The following is a 19,781-nucleotide window of genomic DNA, read 5'->3' as shown; positions in this document are numbered from 1 at the left end:
GGGGAGATGGCACTTGAATTTGGACTCGTCGTGTTTAGTCCATTTCGGCAGCAAGTTCCAGCCCACAGCTGGATATACAGGGGAGAGGTCCGGGCGAGCCCTGGCGCCAGCCCTGAGAAAGGCCACCGCACAGTGTCACCTTTCCCTGTGCCTCTACTCCAAAGCCTGTGACCTCCCCTTCTAGGGAGTTTTCCTAGTCCTCGGGAGAGTGAGTTTCCACTCCTTGGGCAAAGCCCAACTCCAATGTCCCCTGGCATACCTCCTCCTCTTTCTGTCCTTTGAGGACATTCCTGTGCCTTGTCTGCTTACTGCGGACTTCCCAGCACACTGGACCGTGTTGTGTCAGAAGACTGTGGTCACTGTCATATCCCCAGGGCCGAGCACGAGATCTGGCGTATAAAAGATGCCTGCAAATGTTGTTTCATTGCATAAAGTAGGAGTGATTGAATGAATGAGAAAATATGGACCTTCTACAAGTGAGTGCGGGTCCAAGGCCGGCTTCATCAGGTGACTGCCAACCCATCTATCTGCTGTGACGAGCACCAGAAGAGTAAGTGCCCTACCTCAGTTTCCCTGTCTTCCCCAGCTGGGCCCATTGGCCAGCAACTGCAACACTTACAAGTCCACCCCGGGCCCTGAGCCCCTCCTGGCTGCAGCAGCAAGGACTCCACTCTACCCTGTACCCCACCGGCAACCCGCGGCAGGGTTTCTCCCTCTCTGCACACACACCCCTACCTCTGGCTCCTGGCAACCCTACCAGAGACCCACACCAGGGCCTAGATTTTAATGCCCCTGGAGAGGTCTCATCCCTGTTAGGTTCCACCCACTATTTGGAAATCCAGAGTTGACTCTTACCTGAATCACACAGGGACCGGGCCGCACCCAGCCCCACCTCTGGAGGCAGCTTTGCAGACAGGCAGGAAAGCTCTGGAATCAACCCAGCATCTCCTTAAATCCCATCTCCCCCACCCTCACCCAAACTCCTCATCAGCTCTAAACTCAACCTTGGGCAACCAACTGCCCCTCTTGGGCCTCAGCTTCCCCATCTGTAAAATGGGGTTAATAATTCTACTCTTGCAAGAGTTACCGTGAGACAAAAGAAGATGGTCTGTGTGAGCTTGTCCAGCCTCCAGGAGGAGCTCAATGTAAATCCTTTGCTTGCTTTCCCTGCTGTTCCTTACCTGAGCGGGAGGGTTTCCTGCAAACTTCTCTTCCTCCTTGGAACCCACGTTACCAGTGCCAGGCCAGCGTTAGGCGTTGGCGATAATAATAAAAATCGCTGCTATTTCTTGAGTACCTACTACGTGGCAGGCAGAGTGCTATGTGTTTTGCAGGCACTATCACATGTGATTTTCTCAGCAGTCTTATCACCTCCGTTTTACAGAGAAAAGAAAGTGGGGCCTGGAGAGCTGAAATGACTTACACAAGGTTGTACAACTAGTAAAGGTTAGATTTCAAGGTCCAGTGCCTTTGTTCTGGATACCAGGTACTGCCCACCGAAGGCCCAGCACAGCCAGCCGGTGTTTGGAGTTCATGAAGAGAAAGTGCAAATGCACGATGGGTGGTGGTGGGCTGTTTACACCCCTTTCCCACTGCAATCCTCACAACAGCTCCATTATGAAAAGAGGAAACTGAGACTCAAAGAATTCCCTAGATCTTGGGGCACCTGGGTGGCTCAGTCGCTTGGGTGTCGGACTTCAGCTCAGGTCATGATCTCACCGTTCCCGAGTTCGAGCCCCGCGTCGGGCTCTGTGGTGACAGCTCAGAGCCTGGAGCCTGCTTGGGATTCTGTGTCTCCTTGTCACTCTCTGCCCCTCCCCTGCTCATGCGCTCTCTCTCTCTCTCTCAAAAATAATAAAATAAACATTAAATTTTTTTTAAAAAAAGAATTCCCTAGATCTTGCAGTAAAGGGGGGGGGGAGGGGTTACAACCCCCGCAGGAACACCTGCTGTGTAGCAGACATTATGCCGAGGGTTCAGGTGCACCACCGATTCTATCACTCAGAACAGCTCCATGAGACAGGTTTTCTCCATTTTTGTAGACAGTAAAAATGACTTGCTAAAGGCCACAGGCTAGTAGGTGGTAGAGCTGGGCTTGGAGCTCTGGCCTCTTTGATGTTGACGTCTGCAAGCCTAACTGTCTGCTCCATCCCTGGCTCTCTTGGATCCTGAACCCTGAATCTTTAAAACAAACACGCAGATCCTGGCAGAGGCAGGCCAAGAAGACAGATAAACAAGTAGGAGATTGGCGGTGAGTGGAGAGTCTCCAAGCTCATCTGGGGAGTTTCCACTGCAGGGTCCCCTGTCCTACAGACCTCAGCATTAGGCAGCTGACGCCATCGGATCAGCACAGGATGGCCCAGTGGTCACACCACGGGCATCCTCCCCAGCCCGCCCCACCAACAACGTAATCTGCACAGCCTCAGACATCAGCTCCTGACATCTGGGGGCCCAGCCGCCTGGGGAGGAAGAGCAGGAGGAGCCAAGCTGGGGAAAGAACCATCGTCTTGCAAAGAGACAGCAGCTACTCTGGAGGTTGCTGGGGCTGTAAAGTGTCGGTTTCTGCATACCTCTCCCCCTCCACCGGTTGAAGGAAAAGGAGCTGTTTTCATAGTCCTCCTTTGGTATGTGAAACACCCTCCTAACTCTGCCTAAAAAACTCAATAGCTCCCACGGCCCCAGACCTTAGCCTGGCCTTCAGATTTATCATTCACCAGGCAGCAGCTGCCCTAGAAAGATCTCCATTTCCAACACCCAGTCCTTCCTGCCTAATCAAAAACTCAGTTTCCCTGATAGGGAAACCCAGAAGATCTGGTTTCTAGTGACACAACCTCCTGGACTCACCATGTGACCTTGGACTCGCTCACCTTCTTGGACCTCAGTTTCCCGACTTGTTAAATAAGCCTACTGAATTACATGTGCTGAAGAGCGGGAGAGGGAGGGCGCGGAGGGGGCAGAGCTTTTGCAGCCAGTCAGACCTGGATTCGGAGCCCAGCTATGATACTCTTGCCGTATGCCTGGGGGCCTGTCGTATCTCGGCTCTGAGACTGCTTCCTCATCTGAAAATAAGAACAACAATAATATGTATTTCCTGGGACCCCTGTGAGGATGTGACGACTTAGCAAAATTCCTGGCACTCAGGAGGCACTCAGAAAATGATCACTATTGGTGGAGTTATTGTAATTAATAATTATGTAACCAATCCAGGTCTGTCGGCGTGGCCCCAGAGGTGAAAGCACTTGCTCTAGACGCCAAAAAGAATTTAAGAGAGAATGGCGGCAGTCAAGTGCCAGCCTCGTGCCCCTGGAGGGCGTCTGGCCACAATATGACAAACATGGAAGCTGGAGGGGAAAAGGAGGGGATTCTTCTCAACAACCAGCAGTCCAGAGGTGAGACGCCAGGCCTCGGTGGCCGCTCTGTAACACCAGCAGGCTCCAGGCTCTCCCCATCTTTCAGCTCTGCTGTGTCATCCCAGAATGGGTTGTGTCCTCAGGCCTCCTTCCAGGCAGGAAGAGGGTAGAAAGGGGAAAGGCAGCCCCAGCCGAGTTCCACTAATCTTTCCCCAGACAAGACCTCGCTTGGCTGAGACCTTTCCCCACACAAGACCTCGCTTGGCTGAGAAGGAGAATGGGAAATTGAGTTTTTGATTAGGCAGGAAGGACTGGGTGTTGGAAATGGAGATCGGTCCTGTCAACCTCCAATGTCTGCCAGACTCTGAAGGGTCTCTTTCCGGTGTGGGCTATGTTTTCTGACGTGTGCTTCTCTGGAGAGTCGAACAAGTACATGCTGCAGAATTCAGCAATGAACAGGCCTTTTTTGTCCCAGGCTAGGGTCTGAGAATTGCAGGTCTGCAGAAGGTCAGAGCCAGGAGCTGCCTAAGACAAGGTCCAAACCACTCACCCCCCTCAGGTGACAGTCTCAGAGACCCAGAGCAAAGCAGGGACTTGCCCCAAACAGGCCAGGTATCTCTCCTCTGTGCCCTATAGCCTCTTGTAAAATGACCAGCCTTGGAACGAGTCACATTCGTAACAGTTGTGCCCCCAACACAAGGACATCTCATCCTTTGATGAGACTGAACATTTAGTGGGCAAGAAGGCGCACTTCTAAACAAGCCTTCAGTTCTCAGGCAAGAGCCTTAAAAGTGCATTTTCCTGAGCCTTTCAGCGAGAAGTGGGCTGACTCATCACTGGCAGGGAACGCGGGCTCCTGCTTTAGCACCTCGTTAATAACTTACCGTCATGGAGCCGCACACAGTGTAAGAAAACATTTTCACTGACATCATCATCTCTTTTGAGCCACACAGCAGTCTCTTGACAAAAAAACGTTTTTAGCCCTGAATAAGTCAGGATTAGTTTCATTACAAGTGCCAGATACCCAATTCCAACTGCTTTTGGCAAAAGGAAGGGAAGTGTTGGCTCCCAAGCTGAAAATTTGGGGCCAGGTATGGCTGCATACAGGTGTCAGGTTCGCTCTGTCTCTGTCTCTCTGTCTCGCTCATCCTTTTTTCCCCTCTTGTTGGCATCACTGTCTGGCAGGTGCTCCCCAAGCACTCAGGCTCCTCCAGCCAGACTCACGCTGCCCTAATGCCCCAATCCCACATGAAAGGAGAATGCTTCTTTTTTGGACACTTCTGATTGCTCTAGCTTAGCTCATGCACCCATCCCTAAACCAAATGTTTTGACCAGGAAGATGGAACATCCTGATTCTCAGTCCTAGAGTCCCAGACCATGTACCCATGTGAACGAAGAATGGGAGAGAGATGTTCCCCCAAAGAAAACTGGATGCTGTTATCAAAAGAAGAGAGAAGGAGTGCAGGGCAAGGGGGCAAAAGGAGCTGCGCTCTATTTCTCCGTTTGACCGACAAGGAAACCAGCGCTCAGAGAGGTGAGTGGCTTTTGCCTGAAGCCTCAGGGCTGGTGGGAAGGGAGGCTTTCCTGCCTTTGGCTTGAGCCTGGATGGAGAGAAAAGGAAAGAGCTACATGGATGGGTGAGCGTACTCCTACCTGTGAGATTCAGGGCCTCCCCAAGAGAGAGGGAGAAGGGTATGGAGGGATGCTGGTGTCCAAAGCTGCTGCTTCTCTGTACTTCCTGGTATTTGCTTGAGCAGGAAAGAATGCTCATGTTTGCTGAACAATTTCAAGGCATGCCAGACATTGCTGGGCACTTGACAGACATCATCTCTGCAATCATGCTTTTCAGAGGCAGAAGCTGAGGCTCAGAGAGGTGAGGCAACCTTGTCCAAATCACAAGTATTGGAATGGCGGGGCTGGGAGTCAATCCAGGTCTGGAATGAATCCAAAACCTGTGCTGTTTTCTTGAATGCTTTCTAGTGGGGCACTATTGACATTGTGTGTAGGATTGCCCCATACAGGGCAGGAAGTTCAGCTGGCTAATATTAAGCCCAGTAATGGCAACAACCAAACATTGCCCATGCATTTCCAACTCTCTCCCCTCCAGGAGGCTATCACTGGCTCTGGAAGGGAACCACAATACCACCATGACCAAGTCTGGCTCCTTTCTGTGGACTCAGACTTTCTCTGACACAGAGAAAGCACTTAATAAATGTTTGACGAATGAATGAATGAAGGAATGAATGAGATAGTCAAATAGTCTGGAGTCAAGCAGGACTATGTGTGAATCCCAGGTCTATCACTTATTAGCTATATGGCATTGAGCAAATTACTTAACTCCTCTGTGCCTCAATTCCCTCCTCTGCAAAATGGGGAAAATATTACTACCATCCTCATACGGTTGTTGAGGATTGAATGAGTTAACGCTTATAAAGTGCTTGGCACATTGTTTGATGCTTGCTAAGCAGTATATCAGTGTTTCTTTCTCTCTTTTTTTAGTGTTTATTTTTGAGAGAGAGAGAACGAGCAGGGGAGGGGCAGAGAGAGAGGGAGACACAGAATTAGAAGCAGGCTCCAGGCTCTGACCTGTCAGCGCAGAGCCCGATGTGGGGCTCGAACTCACCAACCGCAAGATCATGACCTGAACCGAAGTTGGATGCCTAACCGACGGAGCCACCCAGGCACCCCATGTTTCTTAAATAAATGAGCCAAAAAATTAATAAGTGAATGACTATCATTTACGCGCGCGCACACACACACACACACACACACATGCGTTCAGGAGTTTACAGTTAACAAACACTATGAGTTTGTCACCTCCTTGGACCGCCTCCAGTACCCTGGAGGGAACATTATGCACATTTTACAGATGAGGAAGCCCAGGCTCATGGAGTTGAGATGACCTGGCTAAGGTCTACTGGTTGTTCAGTTGCAACTCTGAAATATCAGACTCTGGCTTCTCTGCATTTTGCATCCCATGCAAATACCCATTTTTAAGCCAGGAATAAATGAATGAGTGAATGAAGGAGCTGCAGGGATTCCAACCTCTCAGAACACCTGGAAAGGGAGAGGTTGTCCTGACCCCACAACCATGAAGGACCTATCTCCCTTCCATCCAACCTAGGCTCTCACTGGGCTGTCCAGTGCTCTGTGGTGTGTGTGTGTGTGTGTGTGTGTGTGTGTGTGTGTGTGTGACTCAAGGGTTTGGGAGGGAAGAGGCCCAGCCACGCGGCCAGGACCACAGGACCACATGAAAGAACTGGGTGGTGAGTGAGGACTGGTCAGCTGCCTGCCCACAGCCAGAGAGGAGCGCCCCAGAGTCCCCAGGCCTGCTCCCCTCCCCCGCCACCTTGGGGACAGGAATGGGCTCTTTTCTCAGGGCATCTCGCAGCCAGAGCACAGGAGTGGCCTCACTGCTCTGTGATTTCTTTCAGTTCCACACCACCCATCCTACAAAAAATCACGAGATGACATCTGGGCCAACCTCTGGGTGGGCTGCTGGAGCCTCCTGGTCTCATGGAGCTCTCAGACGGGGAGGGGGTGGGGTGAGCCTCAGAGGAACAGAAGACAGAGGGTAAGGAAGGAGCTGTGAGAATCTCCTTGCAAGGCCCACGTGCCTAGATCCTTAGGAGGATCTCAATTCCCAAATGCTAGGGTCCATAAACCAGCACCTGGCCCTGCTGCCTAGCTGAGGTCCCATGACCAGGCCCTGATTAACATGGCATCTCTGGGTGCCCTGTCCCTCAGCTTCCCTCCTCCTCACCCTCCCAATACCCCCACCCACTCTAGCTCCTCACATCCTCTCACCTCCTTTGCCTGTTGAGGCGTTTTAGATGTCCTCCTGCTCTCTTGGCATAAAGGAAAAGATGTGGACTTTAGACACACACCCACCTGGGTCTGCATCACACTGGCTCTTGACCTTGGTCAACATTGACCATGTTGCTTAAATTCCTTGGGTCACAATTTCTCCACTAGAAAAAGAGGGATTTTGTGATGATTTAAAAGGCTGATGGATGCAAACATACTTAGTATATAGTAGGTGTTCAATAAATGCTACATTTCCTTTTCCTGAAAGGCTGCCACCCAAGAGCTGGGTTAAGAGACTAACAGGGAAGGGGATGCCTGGGTGGCTCGGTCGGTTAAGCGTCCGACTCTTGGTTTCGGCTCAGGTCATGATCTCACATTTCGTGAGTTCAAGCCCCACATCGGGCTCCCTGCTATCAGCACAGAGCCCACTTTGAATCCTCTGCCTTCCTCTCTCTCTGCCTCTCTCTCCCTCTCAAAAATAAACAAAAACATTTAAAAAAAGAGAGACTAACAGGGATAACCTTCTGGCCTTTGCTCTCCCCCTTCATTCTCCTTTAAAAAAATCTTGCCAGGGTTTCACACAAAAAGAACTCCTTCTCTGCAGGAGTTAATATTCTTTGGGGTATGTACACACAATGGAATATTATTCAGCCATAAAAAGGAAGGAACTCTCACCATTTGCAACAACAAACTTGAAGACATTATGCTACGTGAAGTAAAGTCAGGCAGAGAAAGACAAATACTGTCTGATCTCACTTACATGTAGAATCTAAAAAAACCAAACTCACAGAAACAGAAAGTAGATTGGCGGTTGCCAGAGGCTGGCAAGTGGAGGAAATGGTGATGGTCAAAGTGTACAAACTTCCAGTCATAAGATGAATAAGTTCTGAAGATCTAATGTACATTGTGGTAACTATGGCTAATCACACTGTACTGTATACTTGAAAGTTGCTAACAGAGTAGATCTTAAATGTTCTCAACACACACACACACACACACACACACACACACACATGCACACACACCTGCACACATTCAATGAGATTTTGATATTCCCTTCTTCTGATGGCAGGATGCAAATCACAGCCTTAGTGAGCCTTTCTCTACACAGTGGAAGTACAGAGAGGTAAAGGATGGAGACACACTGAGATCATTTATATGCCAAACCGCCTCCAACTCACAGATCTGCTTAGATCTCAGCCTGGCTTATCTCCCCTCACCAGGCCTCTCCTTGGCATTTCACTTCATCCTCCTTGCCTGGCAACATGATTTGGATTACACTGCATCCTCCTTACTCCAAACTACTTGGAGTCTTTTAACTTTTTTATTCAGACCAACCCAACCTAATTCAACTCAACGCAACCCACTACAATTCTCCTAAATTCAACTCAAGTCAACCCAACTCAACTTACTTCCACTTACCCCACCAAATCCATCCTATCCCGATTCAGTCAAACTCAACTCCACTCAGCACAACCCAACTCAGCTTAACTCTATCTACTAAGTTCAGTTCAAAGCAAACCATCTCAACTCTGCTCCACTCAGACCCAAACCCAACTTCCATTCAATCCAACCAAACTGAATTCTATTGACCTCACCTACCCCTACATGACATAACACAACTCCGCTCCACCCAGACCAAGCCAACCATGCTTGACCCAACTAAACATGATTCCACTCAGCTAAACCCATCCTGCCCAGCTCAGTTTTTCTCCTTTTGTATCTCCTCCTTCTTTCCAACCCTTAATACCTACATTCCAACCCTCACCACCACCCTCCCCCCCCCCCCCACCTACCAGATTTCCTATCAGTCCCTAACTAGTCAGACACAAAGTTAATGCCTCATTTAAAGAAACACAGGGAGATTTTTCTTTGGACTTTCCATCTTCCTGCTCTCTTCTCCCAACCCTAGCCACATCCTCCTACAGGTAATAACCTTCATTCATCTCTGATACCCTGCCATTTGTCCCTACCCTTTAATGAAGCCCTGAGACCATGTAGCATCAGACATCCTAAGCCCATGTGGGCTCTCATCTTTACACACACTACCTCCAGGGGCATGATGTCTAGAGGACATTTAAACTGGGAGGCCACAGGGTTCCAGTCCCAGAGGAAATATCACAGGCAGAAGAGTGACCACCAGACCTGGGCACAGTGTGGGCAACAACAGGATCTGGCTAGACACCCCCCTCAAGGAGCAGAAAACTCTGTCACTGGCTTTCCTGCCCATCCAATCCTTTATGGCTGCCCTGTTCCTGCCTGTACCTCTCAGTCTTGGTCTCTGCATCTGTGTATCTTTGTTTCTCACTCTCTCAGTCCCCCTGTGATCTCTCTGCCTCTGTGGGTGGCCCTATCTCTTCATCTCCGTCTCCAACACTCTCTTCCTCTTTCAGTATCTCTCTTGCTGCTAACTCCCTCTTGCTGACTCTGTCCCTCTTCATCTCTGTCTCTATTTCTGGCACAATCTGCTTCATGTTCCACGCTTTGGCTGGGAAGCTATTTCTCCTGAGCACAGATGCCTTTGTTCTCTCCACCTGCTCCCTACCAAGGCAACAACAGGCCATCCCAGGCAGAGGCTGCTGAACCCGGAGCTAAAACTGCTTCCCTGGTCAGAAAATCGCAATCGTACACATAGAACTAGGAGGGAGTTCCAGTCAATCTTCTTGTTTCATGGATGGGGAAACTGAGCCCCAGAGACTGCAAGGGTCTTGCCAAAGCTCATGTAGAGTTAGTGGGGCAAGAAAGAGACCCTATCAGCCAGAGACTCCAGACTCTGCACCCAGAGTAGGAAGGTCTGGGTACCAGACCATCTGGCCGGTAGATGGAATGACAATAAGACCAGAAGCCATCTCCACAAACAAGGGAACTATCTGCCTTGCCACACCATCTCAGAGCAGCGCCTTCCTGTCTGTCTGTCTGTCTCATAGTGACATGTATTCTCTGGGGGGAAGGAGGGTGGGGAAGAAAAGATACAAGAAGCATTCTGGGTGCCCTTTTGATGAGGGTCATTCATCACTGACCCCAAGCCTTCCTGACAATTCTGAGAGCATTAGTGGGAGGCCCTCAAAGGTCCTGGGGAAAGACGGAAGCTGGGGTTTGGCCCTCCTACAACATAGCCTGCTGCAGTGAGGGACAGGGCTGGAGTTTTAGCCAGACTGAAGCCGGATTCCAGCCACGAGCCCTTGGCTGCAGGCTCTCTGCCCAGCCAGGCACAGCCCCAAGACTGTCGGGGTCTCGATCAAGGTGAGCCTTTGGGCTGGGCCCGAAAGAATGCATTCCGCCCAGCCCCACCGTGCATCAGCCTCCTGACCAGTCCAGGCTCCAGCAGGAACCAGAGCATCCTGGGGGTCCAGGCCAGAGCCAAGCCTGAGAAAGGCCCCTTGTCCAGCCCAGAAGGGGCCTCCACTACCTCCCACTACCTCCTCCTAAGCCCGTGACTCCCTGCACATCTAACCACTCTGGGGCTGCCTCCCTCAGCAGCTCAGAGTTCTTGGACTGGCGCCGGCCGGGCTTCCTCAGAACCCTAGGAGGTCTGAAAATAGAAAAGGAGAAGAGGACACTGTGGTCGGTGTGGTGGGCAGAGTAGAACTTGGGGAGGGGGTGGGCAGGACTGGTTCCCAGGCTGTGGACAGATACTGCTACGACCAGTCCTGGCCCGACCTCCAGTGCCCTCCCACACTCTCTCCAAGCCCCCGATGCCTGTCTCTCTGTAGAAGGGGACTCCGATCCTTGGGCCCAAACCTCCACTGAACAGATCAGGAGACTGTGGCCCAGAGAGGGAAGGAGATCTGCCCAAGGACAGATAGCAGGAGAAGGAGCCAGAATCCAGGGCTCCTGGCCCTTAGACCTTCCCCAGCAGGCTCTCAGGGTGGGGTTCTTTTTGGGCCTGGAGTGTGCCCCATCTGCCCAAGAGAGCAAATTCAAGTAGTTTGCTCCCCATGTGAACCCTGGCTCCCCATGTGAAACCTGGCACTGCCCTGTTCCTCAGAACACACAGCTAGGCTTGAATCCAAGCTCCCTGCAGAAGCTTCTAGAAGGCAGGGCCCTCCTTCACTCCTCCTAGGCTTGAACTCCGCCTAGGCTGGCTTTTCCTTCCGCTTTCCTTCCCCAGCCCCTCTCCCCGCTGCCATCTGGGCCCTGCAGAGCTGGGGTAGGCAGGGAGGGGGACCTGCCCCTGCTTCCCGCCCCCCCTCAGCCCCGCCTGGGCCTCCCAACAGGCTGAGTCCCCGTCCCCGCAGCAGATCACTGCCCCCACCAGGCAGCCTTCATTCTTGGAAGGTCCTTGGACACGTGGCACTGAAATCTGCCTCCCTGGCATCTCTGCTGCTGCCTTCAGGACCCTCCTCTGCCCGGTGTCCCCTCAGGGCTGGGCAGGCTGCACACATTCCCTGACAACATGGCTGCAAGTGCGAGTCTCTCCGGGGTCATCTTGCCTCAGCCACCACCACTGACCATGTGACCTATGTGACTCTGCCCTACCGCATCTCCCCCTTGGGCAGATCCTCATCTGTATCGTTTCACAACAGGTATAAGAGTTTCAGGGGGTTCTGTGAGCCTTTTAGCAAGTGGCTGGACCTGAGGGTGGGTTGGGGGGCCCCCCAAACTCGCAGGTAGTGTCAGAAGTGAGGGCAGTCTCATGCACAGACTATACTCTCCAACCTTGTCATTGGCCCCACGTGATCCCATGATCATTCAGTACCCCGAAGTAGGTACTGTTACCATCAGTCCTGGTTTACAGATTGGGAAACTGAGGCAAGTAACCTGATTGAGCGTGCACAGTGGGCAAATGACAAAAGCAGAGGGTCAGGCACCAGAGCCTAAGCCTGCAACCACTGTCCCGTACTGTCCGACTAGGAGAGGCCGAAGGGTGCCCGTGAGAGGTGGGGCTGGGGTGTTTGCAGAGGAGGGTTCCCAGATGGGTTTCCCGGTAGAGAAGCTGAGTTTTGTACTGGGACGAATGGGAAGCGATTGGTGGTTTTGAGCAGGGAGTGACATGAGTGGCTGCGGGTTTCAGGAAGGTCCCTCTGGATGCAGCACAGAGAACAGGTGGGGAGACCAAATGTGGCTACTGCAGCAGACCGGGTGGGGTGGGGCAGAGGGACAATGGTGGCTGGACCCGAGCCTTGGTCTTAGGGATAGAGAGCAATGGACACGTTCCAGGCCTACCTAAAAGGCAGACTTTTGGTAATGTTTATTTATTTTTGAGAGAGAGAGAGAGAAAGTGTGCACACATGAGCAGGGGAGGGACAGAGAAAGAGGGGAACAGAGGATCTGAAGCAGGCTTCATGCTGACAGCAGAGAGCCCAAGCCAGGGCTCAAACTCACAAACAGCGAGATCATGACCTAAGTCGAAATCAGATGCTTAACCCAACTGAGCCACCCAGGTGCCCTCAAAGGCAGATTTGACAGGACTTGGAGACAGACTGGATTTAGGGAATAAGCGAGTGGGCGGAGCCAAGGGTAACACCCAGGCTTCAAGATCAGTTAGGGTGCCAAGTCGTTGAGATGGGGTGAGACAGACAAAGAACAGATACGGGGTGGGCTATACCACCATTAATGGTCCCAGAGTCCTGAAAGCCAGGGCTGCCCCACCCCAGGGCACAGGGCCCTTTGTCTAGACCAGGACGGTCCGCAAGCTTCAGAGCAGGGAAGCTGCGCCTCACCTACCTCATAGTTGCCACCAGGTGGCAGCATAGGCCTCCTTTTCCGAGAAAAGTCCCCGAAGGAGGAAGAAAAAGGAGCATCTCTGCGCTGGAGCTGCAGACAGAGGGGAGACCTGGGAAAGTGGACCAACGGCTTCACCCAGGGGCCTGTAAATATGAGTTCCTGCAGGCGCAGCATCCAAAGACCCCCAATCTAGGAGGCAGGAGTCCTGGGTTCTACATACTGCCTGTGATCCAGAGCCAGCACTGCCCCTCTCAGCTTCTCTCCTGTAAAGAGTACAGCCCTGCCTGGGAGCCAGAAGCTGGCAGAGGGACTTTGAACTGCTTCTCTGGCTTTCCACCCCCCATTACTATGACTTTCAAACATATTCTTACAGGCGACATCTTTATTTTTTTTACAAAATCCCAAGTGCCCATGTATGACATAGAGAACAGATTCATACTGATCTGCTCTAGTTGGGGTGCAGGACCCTCCCAAGCCCACACAGAGGATGCAGTCCAGACCCTCACCCTGACGTTCAAGGCCTTTCACCCCCTACCTTTCCTGTGTCTTCTCCCACCCAGACCACACCCTTCCACTCTTTCAGCCCAGGCTGGACTTGCCCTTGGGAATGCCCCTCCCCTCCCCTCCTAATTCAAGCCCTCTTATCCCTCACTGTCAGGTCCCTTGTCACCTCCTCTGAGAAGGCTTCTCCAAAGCCCCCACTGGAAAAAGTCACTCCATCCTCTACACTGCCCACACCTCAGTCGCCAAGCCCTTGCTATGGCAAGGCACTTCCAACAAGCCAAGAGCACTTCCTCTTGCTCTGAAGATCTCGTGCTCTAAGTACGCTCACGCACATCTCTCCCCCTGCTCCTGACCACCTCTGGGTGGGGACCATGCCCGGTTGCCCCACCGCAGAGTATGTCCAGCCTCACCCAGCTGGGAGCGGGCAGACTAGCCTCTGGGCACCCAAGCCCTGCCAAGCTCCACCAGGCCACACTGGCAGGCAGTTCCTCTTTACTGGGGCTTTGCTTTCCCCTGGTGTAATGGGGGCTGCTATTATCTAACCAGGACTTTGTATCGAGTCGGGACTAGCTACGTAATTTGCAGGGTCCACTGCAAAATGAGAATGTGCAGCCCCCACCCCGTTCAAAAATTACTTAAAATTTAAAGACGATGTTACTAGATCATTAAACCAAACACAGATCGCACACCCGTGGAGCCACCCGTGAAGTTTATGCACTACGCAAGGGGCCTGGGACCTAATCAGCCTGCACCCAAATGTGGGGTTCCATCTGCCAGATACATAGTCACCTTTTTCTTCACTCAAGGGCGCTGTCTGCTGGTCAACTTGTGTCCAGTAAGGCCGCATCTGCCCAAAAGGGGGTGCCTTTTCCTTCAGTCACACAACAGTGTAATACCAGTCAGCGGCAGCCCTGCCCAAGTTCTCTGAGATTTCACGACCCTGGCACGTGAGCTGTGCTCCCGGACTGCTTACTGAATGAGGAAAGGAGACCAGAAACTGGACACAAGACATTGGAGAACAGGGATTAGGGCAGGTTAGCACACAACTGTGGCCCATTAATGTTTGATGGACCAGTACATGAATGACCAAGCGAGTGCTTAAGACTAGACATGTAAGTAATTGCACTGTAGAATTACAGACCCAAGAGAGACTGAGAAATCATCGAATCTGGGGTTTTCAAACCATGTTCTCCAAATCTCTAGGGATCTGCAAAGGTGTGTTGGGGACATGGAAAGACAAGGTACTCAGGGCTCAGGCCCCCTTCCTGCCTTGTGAACTTTTTCTCGGTTCCCATATAAGCTTCCCATATAAGCTTCGGTTTAAAGACGTTTGCTGGCTCAGGAAGGGCAAGAGACCTGCCCAAAGTCACATCACAGAGCCAGGGGAGAAGATCAAAGAAGTGAGCTCAGAGGTCAGTCCTGAGCTCCCAGATGAGAGCCTGAAACAATAAAATCCAGGCAGGAGAGTGAGCATCAGAAATTGGAGTTAAAAAAAAAATGTTTTAAGTTTATCTATCTTGAGAGAGAGAGAGAGAGAGAGAGAGAGCCCAGGGCAGGGCCAGAGAGAGAGGGAAAGAGAGAATCCCAAGCAGGCTCCACACTGTCAGTGCAGAGCCCAATGCAGGTCTTGAACAGCAAGATCATGACCTGAGCTGAAGTCAAGAGTCAGACGCTTAACTGACTGAGCCACCCAGGTGCCCCAGAAACTGGAGTTTTATAACACAGTGGAACCAGTGTGGAGAATCCCAGACAAACCAGAGGGTGGAGATCAGGGATGATAAATCTCAGCTCAGAGCAGAGATTCAAGGTCAAGTTATAAATTCAGAGGCTTAAGGCAGGGGTTTATTCTTGCTTTGTTCATTCAGTAGGTATTTACTGAACATTTACTATGTGCCGAGCATGGTTCCAGGCCCTGGGATACAGCAGTAGACAATACAAAGTCCCTGCCCTCACACAGTTCATTCTGAGAGGCAGGGGTCTGTGTGCAGGACATAATCATTATTATAAGAAAACAGATGAAGCAACCAGCTAGAGATTAAATGATACAAAGAAAATTAAACAGAGTGGGAGGGAGAATCTGCCAGTAGGTGGGCTGGCTCATATAGGGTGGTCAGGGAGGGCCTCCCTGAGGAGGTGACATTTGAGCTGCACTCTGAATGAGAGGGGGCCCTCCAGCATCCCAGCTGGGGGTGGGGGGCGGAGCTGCCTGCCCGGAGAGCCTGCAGATCCGCGCATGGTGAAGCTGGGCGGGCTGGGCAGGAAGTCTGGCCCCCTGTAACTGTATCCCCAGGAAGGAGAAAGCCAGGAAGGTGCTTTCAGCAGTTGTATTCATCAAGGCCGGCTGCACTCACCCCGGGGCAGCACCAGAGGCTCCTCAGAGCCCCTATCCACCTTTGGCCGCCTGGGGAGGAGACAGCCAGGGAGGGAGGGCAGCCTAGAGAGGGCCCTGGATTCTCTTCCAGACAATAAATGCTTCCAGGTTCCTAGGGAGCATTCCTTGGGTCACAGCCGCATCTGATGTCAATTACCCCTGGTGTAGGGTTCCAGGGCCGGGCGGGGGCAGGGGTGGAGGGAAGGCCGTTTCTCGGTAATCAGAATCTCCTGGCCCAGTGGTGCACCCCAAGACAGGTCCCCAAAATGTCAGGATTCAGAGAGGGGGTTCTCCCTGGAAGGAGAGGTCTGGCTGTGGTGGATGGCCTCGGCTTCATAGCCATTTGCTGTGTGACCTGGTGCAAGTCACTTAACCTCTCTGGGCTCCTATGGAAATGGTGACAATTCCACCTTTTCCTTCCCAATGAGGCAAGAGCACAGTCCAAGTCTGGAGGGCAAAGCTCAGGGCTGTGGGCTGGGCTGGGGTGGGCTGGAATGGGGTGGGGTTGCTAATCCCTTACTTTTTCCTGCCCTGATTAGATCTTAACCCTCCTGCAAATACATCCCCACCCAAAATTATGGTGCCAGAGTTGCTGGGATTAACAGATAAAACAGACCAGGGGCACCCCACCCCCATCTCCAACCTTCCCCAACTTGCTTGGGCAAGGTACTTGTACCTCTGGGCCTCAGTTAACTCATGCCCCCCCTTCAGAGGGGATGTGAGGGTCAAATGAATAACAAGCATAAAGCCGGTTCAAAAAGATACACCCAGGAGCGGTGTTCACTGGATCACTTTTATAGTGAACAACCACAAAAATGGCCATACTTCTAAGCACAGAGAGAAAGACTCTGGATTTGTAAAGTCTGCTTGATACGGTTTTGGTGGTTGATGACCCTGAGCACGCCTTCCCTCTTCCCTCAGTTTCCCCCATCCACACTGGTGCCTGCAAAGTTCCACCCGGAAGAGGGTCTCCTTGGGGCTCCAAGCCTGGGCAGCCCCATGTGCACAAAGGGGTGTCGGCCCAAGCTACACCGGCAAGTTTCCTTTATTAGGTAAAGCATTCCCCCCTGCAACCTGGGTTTCACTAATGTATCTTTTCTTCTCGAGGGACTGCGGCACAAGGTTGGGTTTTTAGCGGGGCAAGCAAACTGAATGAGGCGGGGACGGAGGTGGGCTTCCAGCGGCTCCGTTTAATGTACCCGGAGGAAAGGCAGGCTCGGGAGGCGGCGAGCCGGGATTCGAACCCGGGCTGGCCAGCCGCAAGGGCGGGGCGCGTTCCTCTCTCCCGGGCTGAGGGCCCGGAGCGGATGCCAGGGTCAGCGGAGCGCGGGGCCGCTGGCCGGCCGGCCGTTCCGCGGGCGCTGCTCTCTCCTTTTATGTCCGTGCGGGGCCGGGAACTCCCTGCCCGGGGCTGCGGCCCGCGAACAATGCGCCGCTTCCTGCCGCCCGGCCCCGCCGCAGCCCAGCTCCCCGCTCCCCGCCCTGCGGCCGCCGGGAAATGGGCCGGAGCCTGGGCCCACCGAGCCGGTACACGGGGTCGCGCCCCAGGAGACGGCAGGGGACGGGCAGAGCCACGGGCAGGGCCGGAGGTGAGCGGGCGCTGGCCCAGCGGCAGCTGGTGTGCGTCCGTCAATTACACGTGCACCACGTGCACCGAGCGCGAGCGCACAGCTTCAGCCGGCGTGTGCGTGCGCACGCAGGCCTGAGGTTGGTGGCCCTCCCCTAGGTCGCGATCGCCAGGCTGTGCTCTGCGCCTGGGTCTCAGCTCCGCCCCGCGCACGGCCCCACCGGCTCCCACCCGGCCGCACTGCAGGCGCGCAGACGTCCAGTTGTTGATTCATTCGTGGTTGGCCATCTCCAACCTGCCGCGCCCTGCGCGAGGCACTGGGGATTCAGCAGTCAGCAGAACTGAAAAAAAAGCCCTTGGTCTCCTGACGCTTATGGTGTAGTGAGGGAGAAAACACCATAAATTCCCGAATCACACACTATATTTAAAAGTGATACTTTTTTAGACAAAATAAAGAAGGTACTGACTGGTATGGGAAATTAGGTCTATTTTAAATAAGGCGGTTATGACGATGAGATACCACCTCACACCTGCCAGAATGGCTAAAATTAACAACACAGGAAACAACTGCGTTGGGGAGGATGCTGAGAAAGGGCAACCGTCCTGCACTGTTGGTGGGAATGCAAACTGGTGCAGCCACTCTGGAAAACAGTACGGAGATTCCTCAGAAAGTTAAAAATAGAAGAACTACCCTAGATCTAGCAATTGCACTACTAGGTATTTACCCAAAGGATACAAAAATACAGATTCAAAGGGGTATATGTGCCCCAATGTTTACAGCAGCATTATCAACAACAGCCAAACTGTGGAAAGAGCCCAAATGTCCATCAAACAATAAATGAATAATAAATTATGAATAAAGATGGAATGGAATATGGAATGAAATATTACTCAGCCATCAAAAAGAATGAAATCTGGCCATTTGCAATGATGTGGATGGAGCTAGAGTGTATTATGCTAAGCGAGAAAAGTCAGAGAAAGACAAACACCGTATGATTCCACTCACCTGTGGAATTTAAGAAACAAAACAGATGAACATACAGGAGGGGGAGAAGAGAGGGAGGGAAACAAGGCTTAAGAGACTCTTAACAATAGAGAACAAACTGAGGGTTGATGGAGGGAGGTGGGTGGGGATGGGCTAGAAAGGTGACAGGTATTAAGGAGGGCCCTAGTGATGATAAGCACTGGGGGTTTGTATGTAAGTGATGAACCACTGAATTCTACTCTTGAAACCAATATTGTGCTGTATGTTCACTAGTATTTAAATAAAAATTCAAATAAAGTGGTTATGGATATTTTAACTGAAGTGACATTTGAGCAAAGACACACAGGACATAAATCATAAACATATATATCTCAAAAGGATGTATATGCATTACACAAATATATGCATTACACAAACATATACACTGTTTACATCAATGTGCCTGTATACACCCCATGCATAAGCCCTTCACATACATGTGCACCTGCCAGACCACATGCAATGTGTTGTGCATGTACCGTATATATATCCACTGCATGTATATCTATATCTAGTATATGTACCACATCTATACAGACACGAACGTGCTATGCTGTGTGCACATGTGCCCATGTATGGCCAGGCCTGCACCTCGGATACCTGTCATCACCCTCATTTACATATATTTTTCAATTCACAGAGCGTCCCAATGTGAAGAGCCCTACGTAGGGTCATACATAGGGTCATACCCTATGTAGGGTCATACCTATCACATACCTTGAGTATATGTTTTTTCTAATTTCATAAAACACTTGTCAATATCGTGCATCATAATACATTTATTTACATGTCTTGTGTTCATTATGTGCATATACCCAAGTATATGTACCATAAATCTTGAGTAAATGTGTTCCTACACTCTACACACCCACAAACACACCTACACATGCCTCTCTCGTACAGCTATACTACATGCACTCCTCCTGCATATTCCCTTGTACCTACTTGATACATCCCATCTACATGTACCATGTGCAAATAATAACAATAACATTTACAGAGTACTTACTATGTGCCAGACATAGGCATAGGCGCTCAGATTATCTTATTCAATCCTTAAGGCAACTCTCTGCAACAGGTACTATCCGTTTAGCCTAGCAGTTAAAAGCTCACACTGCGATCAGAATGCCTGGGTTGAGTCCTGGCTTCCCCACTAACCTCTGTGAGCTTCAGTTTCCCCATCTGAAAATGGGGGGCAGGCAACAGTCGTCCTTACTTCAAGGGTTACTGTGAAAAGTCAGTAAGATAATAATTGTTGAGAAGCATATAGAGCACAATACCAGGCACATAGTAAGTGCTCAACAAATGTTACCTGTGACTACTATTATCCATCTTATAGATGAGTACAGTCAGGCTGAGAGAAGTTAAATGACTTGCCCGAGGTCACACAATCTACAAGTGGAGGAGGCAAGACTCGAGCACAGGTCTGTGTGACCACACAGTTCAGGCCTTTGACGCAATTCCACTGCTCATGCTTCCATGTTATACAAG

The sequence above is a fragment of the Panthera pardus genome, unplaced genomic scaffold, assembly GCF_024362965.1.
Source record: "Panthera pardus isolate Hobbes unplaced genomic scaffold, ASM2436296v1 HiC_scaffold_20, whole genome shotgun sequence".
Lineage (NCBI taxonomy): Eukaryota > Metazoa > Chordata > Mammalia > Carnivora > Felidae > Panthera > Panthera pardus.
Note: the sequence above shows the minus strand (reverse complement) of the source record.